Source organism: Tenrec ecaudatus, chromosome 18 (assembly GCF_050624435.1).
Source record: "Tenrec ecaudatus isolate mTenEca1 chromosome 18, mTenEca1.hap1, whole genome shotgun sequence".
Classification (NCBI taxonomy): domain Eukaryota; kingdom Metazoa; phylum Chordata; class Mammalia; order Afrosoricida; family Tenrecidae; genus Tenrec; species Tenrec ecaudatus.
Window position 1 is genome coordinate 27,937,846 of NC_134547.1, and position 6,761 is coordinate 27,944,606.

The 6,761-nt window shown below is 44.2% G+C and overlaps 1 pseudogene; it reads right to left on the reverse strand.

Moving 5' to 3' along the window:
- Nucleotides 1-3,394: 3,394 nt before the first annotated feature.
- On the reverse strand, nt 3,395-4,429 carry LOC142431679 (glyceraldehyde-3-phosphate dehydrogenase pseudogene; annotated as a pseudogene).
- Nucleotides 4,430-6,761: the final 2,332 nt, after the last annotated feature.

A 6,761-nucleotide genomic window follows, 5' to 3' on the forward strand; every position in this document is an offset into this window, starting at 1 on the left:
TCTGTTTTAACTCTTAGTACTTAACCCAGGTGTTCTCACTTAAAGTCTAACATGGCTTTTAACCTAACCCTAGTGTAGGCCTAGCCGTAGGCCTAGGTCTAGGCCAAACCATAACCATAACCCTAGCTCTAACACCAACCCTATCCCTATCACTAACCTTAACCTAAATCTTAACCCAAACCCTAACCTTAGACGTAACCTTTATGCTCACCCAAATCCCCGCTCTAAACATAACCCTAACCCTAAACAGAGCCTTAACTGTAACCTTAACACTAACCCGAACATTAACCCTAGCCCTAACACTAATCCTAACTCTAGCACCAATCCTAACCATAAACCTAATCCTAGCCCTAACACTGACCATAACCCTAACCAAAGCCCTAATCCTCACCATAACCCTAAAGGAAACCCTAATCCTAGCCCGCATTGTAACCCTAACACTAATCCTAAACCTGGCCCTAATCCTAACCCTAACATTAACTGTCCATCAAGACCTAACACTAACACTACAATGAACCCTAGCCAAAATCCTAACCCTAAACTTAAAAAAAAATCATTTTATTGGGGGCTCATACAACTCTTATCACAATCCATACACAGATTAATTGTATAAAGCATATTTGTACATTCTCTACCCTCATAATTCTCAAAACATTTTCTCTCCACATAAGTCCCTGGCAAACTTCTCATATTTCCCCCTTCTGCCCCGCCATCCCCTTCCTCATGAACCCTTGATAATTTATAAATTATTATTTTGTCATATCTTACACTGTCTGATGTCTCCCATTCATCCACTTTTCTGTTTTCCAAACCCAGGGAGGAGGTTATATGTAGATTCTTATAATCAGTTCCCCTCTCTACCCCACCCTACCTCTACCCTCTCCGTATTGCCACTGTCACCACTGGTCCTGAAGGGATCATCCACTCTGGATTCCCTGTGTTTCCAGTTCCTATCTGGACCAGTGTACATCCTCTGGTCTAGCCAGATTTGTAAGATAGAATTGGGATCATGATACTGCGGGGAGGGGCAGGAAGTATTTAGGAACTAGAGGAAAGTTGTATGTTTCATCATTGCTACACTGCACCCTGACAGGCTCATCTCCTCCCCATGACCTGTCCATAAAGGGATGTCCAGTTACCTACAGATGGACTTTGGGTCCCCACTCCGCACTCCCCCTCATTCACAATGATATGAGTTTTTGTTCTTTTATGCCTGATACCTCATTCCTTTGACACCTCGTGATCACACAGGCTGGTATGATTCTTCCATGTGGGGTTTGTTGCTTCTGAGCTAGATGGCTGCTTGTTTACCTTCAAGTGTTTAAGGCCCCAGACACTATACCTTTTGATAGGCAGGCACCATCAGCTTTCTTCACATTTGCTTATGCACCCATTTGTCTTCAGTGATCTTATCTGGGAAGTAAGCACACAATGATATGATTTTTTGGAGGTTTTTTTATGCCTGATAACTGATCTCTTTGGCACCTCATGATCACACAGGCAGGTGTGCTTTTCCATGTGGGGTTTGTTGATTCTAAGCTAGATGGTCGCTTGTTTACCTTCAAGTCTTTAGCACCCTAGACACTATATCTTTTGATAGCCGGGCCCCATCAACTTTCTTCACCGCATTTGCTTATGCACCCACTTTGTATTCAGTGATTGTGTCGGGAAGGTAAGCATCATGGAATGCCAGTTGAATAGAACAAAGTATTCTTGCATTGAGGGAGTACTTGAGTGGAGGCCCAATGTCCATCTGCTACTTTAATACTAAACCTATAAAAATAAGTACATAAATCTACTTCCCCATCCTCATAAAATTTATTTACATATGTGCATTCATTTATTTAGACCTCTATAAATGCCCTTTGCCTCCTAGCTCTTTCCTCTATTTCCTTTTACTTTCCTCTTGTCCCACTATCATTCTCAGCCTTCATCTGAGTTACAGTAATTACTCAGTTACATTACCCTTGATGACACCTTACCAGGCATCCTACACCCTCCTCACCACCTATTTGGATCACTTGTTCCCTTGTCCCTGGATTTGTTAACACCACTTCCTTTCCCTCATCTCCCCCTCTCCCATGTCCCCCGGAACTGTTGGTCCCATTGTTTTCTCCTCCAGATTGTTCATCCAGCCTATCTTATTTAGACAGACCTGTGGAGATAATAACATGCACAAAAACAAGACAGAGCAAAACCAAACAAAACAACAACAAAAAAGCCAATGAAAGAAAACAACCAAAAAAGAATCCCACAACACAACAACAAAAAAGAAAAACTTGTAGTTAGTTCAAGGACACTTTTTTGGCCTTTAGGAGTGTTTTCAGGTGGATTCTGATGCGGTGCTAAACCTTGGGCCCAAAGTCTATATTTGGTATACCCTGGGGACTTCTTTGTTCTGTTCCCCTTGCTGTTCAGTTGCACACCCTTAGTGTTTTGCCTCGGTGTGGTGGGATCAGATCGGGCGCAATTCCTACAGTGTGTCTCCAATGTTGTCCCCTATAGGGCTATGGGTCAGTGAGGGATGTCATGTTGCATAGTGGGCCAGGCTATATGGTCTTCTCTGTGGATTAGCTGCTCTGAGCAGGAATATCATCCTTAAGGCTTGGTGGGCTAGGATGTGCTCCACTCTCTCTTCCTCCCCCTTCATTTGCAACCATGTGCTCTGATCAAACATGTCCCTGAGCTGCAGCTTCAGTGCTGTCCTCTGAAATAAATTCTTCTGGGGGGAGAGGCAGCTGTCCACTGGTTCCCTATTCCATGCTGGCATGTTGTATTCACATCTTGGGGCACTGGGCCTAGCCTTAAACTTAATCTAACCCTAGCTCTAACCCTAACTCTAATCGTAGACCTAAACATAATCTAACCTTTATACTAGCCTAACCCTAACCTTACCCTGTTACAAACCATAACCCTAATATTACACTAGCCCTAGTTCTAACCCTCACCCTCACCCTAAGTTTACTCTTAATTCTAAACCTAACCTTAACCATAATCCAAGCCTTAAATCTAATCCTAACCTGAACCCTAAGCCAAGCTCTATCCAGAAACAATCATTAACTTAACTCTTGCCCTAAACCTACCGCTAGCATTAACCTAACTCTAACCCTAATATTTGCCCTAACCCTAACAAATCCTAATCCTAGCCCTAAAAATAATCATAACCCTAACCTTAAGCATAACCCCATCTCTAAACCTAAACCTACCCCTACCCCTGCCCCTAATCCAAACAAAGCAAGAACTTCCCACTAGCCAATCCAAAACAACACAAAATAGCGACCTTGTTCTTTTTTTTTCTAGGTACAGTGTACTTTATTGATGGTGCATAACAAGATCGGGCTCTCTAAGCCCCTCCCCTTCCTTCAGGGGGTTCCGATGTTATATTCTCAGTATGTTAAGGGACTGAATTAGGGGCAAAGACTCCCCAGCAACTGAGAGCCTCTCTTCCTCCAGTGCTGTTGCTGGGGCTGCTGGGCCAGGGGGGCTTTAACTCCTTAGAGGCCATGTGGACCATGAGGTCCACCACCCTGTTGCTGTAGCCAAATTCATTGTCATACCAGGAAATGAGCTTGACAAAGTGGTCGTTGAGGGCAATGCCAGCCCCAGCATCAAAGGTGGAAGAGTGGGGGTCACTGTTGAAGTCACAGGAGACAACCTGGTCCTCGGTGTAGGCCAGGATGCCCTTTAGGGGACCACCGGACGCCTGCTTCACCACCTTCTTGATGACATCTTACTTGGCAGCTTTCTCCAGACGGCAGGTGAGATCCACGACGGACACATTGGGGGTAGGGACACGGAAGGCCATGCCAGTCAGTTTCCCATTCAGCTCCAGGATAACCTTGCCCACAGCCTTGGCAATGCCAGTAGATGCAAGGATGATGTTCTGGGCAGCCCCATTGCCATCGCGCCAGAGTTTCCCAGAGGGGCCATCCACGGTCTTTTGGGTGGCAGTGATGGTGTGGACTGTGGTCATGAGTCCTTCCATGAGGCCAGAATTGTCGTGGATGACCTTGGCCAGGGGGGCTAAGCAGTTGGTGGTGCAGGAGGCATTGCTGACAATCTTGAAGGAGTTGTCGTACTTCTCGTGGTTCACGCCCATCACAAACATGGGGGCATCGGCAGAAGGGGCAGAAATGATCACCCTTTTGGCACCGCCCTTCAGGTGAGCCCCGGCCTTCTCCATGGTGGTGAAGACACCGGTGGACTCCATGACATACTCGGCACCGGCCTCGCTCCACTTGATGTTGGCAGGATCTCGTTCCTGGAAGATGGAGATGGCCTTCCCATTGACGACAAGCTTCCCATTCTCAGCCTTGACGGTGCCATTGAACTTGCCGTGGGTGGAATCATACTGGATCATGTAGACCATGTAGTTCAGATCAATGAAGGGGTCATTAATGGCAACAATCTCCATTTTGCCAGAATTGAAAGAAGCCCTGGTGACCAGGTGCCCAATGCAGCAGAATCCGTTCACTCCGACCTTCACCCTCGTTGTTTCGGGGATGCAGCTGGGATTGCACGGGAATGGGAGAGGCAGCTGTCTGTCGCATGAGGAGGAATTGTAAATGAGAGGGAGAGTGCGGAGTGGAGACCCAAAACCCATTTATAGGCCATTGGACATCCCCTTACAGTAGGGTCTCGAGGAGGAGACAAGTCAGTTAGGGTGCGATGTAGCAACGATGAAACATGTAACTTTCCTCTAGTTCCTAAATCCTGGTTCTGGGGGGACATGGAAAAGGGGGATGTGGGGAAAAGGAAGTGGTGTTAACAAACCCAGGGACATGGGAACAACAAGTGATCCAAAATCATGTCGAGGAGGGTGTAGGAGTCCTGGTAGGGCTTGATCAAGGGCAGTGTAACCAAGAGGAATTACTGAAACCCAAATGAAGGCTGAGCATGATAGTGGGAGAAGAGGAAAGTAAAAGGAAATAAAGAAAAGAACTAGGAGACAAAGGGAATTTATTGAGGTCTAAATACAGGCATGTACATATGTAAATATATTTATATATGATGATGGGGAAATATATCTATGTGCATATATTTTTAGGTTTAGCATTAAGGTAGCAGATCGACATTGGGCCTCTACTCAAGTAGTACCTCAATGCAAGAATACTTTGTTCTGTAAGTAACTGGACATCCCCTTACAGAAGGGTCACAGGGAGGAGACTAGCCAGTCAGGGTGCAGTGTAACAATGATGAAACATATAACTTTCTTCTAGTTCTTAAATGCTTCCTCCTCTCCCGGCAACCGCCCCCCACTATCATGATCCCAATTCTACCTTAAAAATCTGGCTAGATCAGAGGATGTACACTGGTACAGATAGGAACTCAAAATGCAGGGAATCCAGGGCAGATGATCCCTTCAGAACCAGTGGTGAGAGTGGCGATACCTGGAGGGTGGAAGGAAGGTGGGGTAGAAAGAGGGAACTTATTACAGGGATATACATATAACCTTCTCCCTGGGGGATGGACAGCAGAAAAGTGGGTGGAGGGAGACGTCAGACAGTGTAAGACATGACAAAATAATAATAGTTTATAAATTATCAAGGGTTCATGAGGGATGGGGAACAGGGTGGGAAGGGAAAAATAAAGAGCTGATAGCAAGGGCTCAAGTAGAAAGCAAATGTTTTGAGAATCATGAGGGCAACTAATGCACAAATATGCTTGACAAACAATGAATGTATGGATGGATTGTGTTAAGATTTGTATGAGCCCCCAATAAAATGATTTTTTAAAAGAAAATAAAGAAAATGTACTTGTATTCATTTGATTGTGGGAGGTAAATAAAGTGTGGTAGTTACATATTTTCATGTCAACTTGATAAATAAATGTAGGGTGGTGTCTATTCTTTTAATCAGATTACAGTCTGAAAATGACTCCTGATGGGTTTGGCTTTCACATGAGGATTCTAGGAACCTCCATTCTTTCTCCCTGGAGGTGGGACACTCTCTGATTCACTTTCCTATTGAGGAGTCACACTTAGAAAGCTGGAGAAACTACGTGAAGACCCATGCCAGCACTGAGATACTTACACCAGCATTGGCTCCACAAGACTTTTCACCCACCAGCCTGTTATCTTCCTGCATTTGGCATCATTGCATGTGCTGCGTGAGCCTGAAATAAAATTTATGGACTAGTATTGGACATATGTACTTATATAAGACTTATGGAATGATCTGGACTGGGCTGGGGTGTTTCCTCAATATACAATTGCTCTTTAATATAAAGCTCTCTGTTACACATATGAATTTGTTTCTCTAATCAACCAAGCCTAACACAAAATCTAAATGACATTAAAGCATAGGCTCAGAAGGCAAGGGGTACTTTTCCTGAAGACACTCAAAGGTGCTTTCAAGCACTAGAATGCGCCAAAGCCAGCAGTATGTTCAACAGCTTCAAATATGTTCAATAGCTTCAAAAGAATTCTCACCAACTGTCTTCAAGGTTTTCATTATTATCTCATCCATCTGAGAATTTATATGCAAAGTCATGAGATTTGGGGCAGAGATGTTTATCATTAGGTTTATCATTAGGTCCCACCCATAACCTGTCGATATTAAACAAAACAAAACAACCTGATTGTTTCCCATCTTCAATTTTTGTACTTTCTGAAGGGTAATATTTTCTATGATCAAGTCATAAACCATGTAATCACACTTCATTTCTTCTTAATCTGAGCTATTATGATCCTGCATGATAATTCCTTTTGCTCTTATAAAGATGATTTAGGAGGTAACCAGTTTAGCTACTTTTATCGGTTA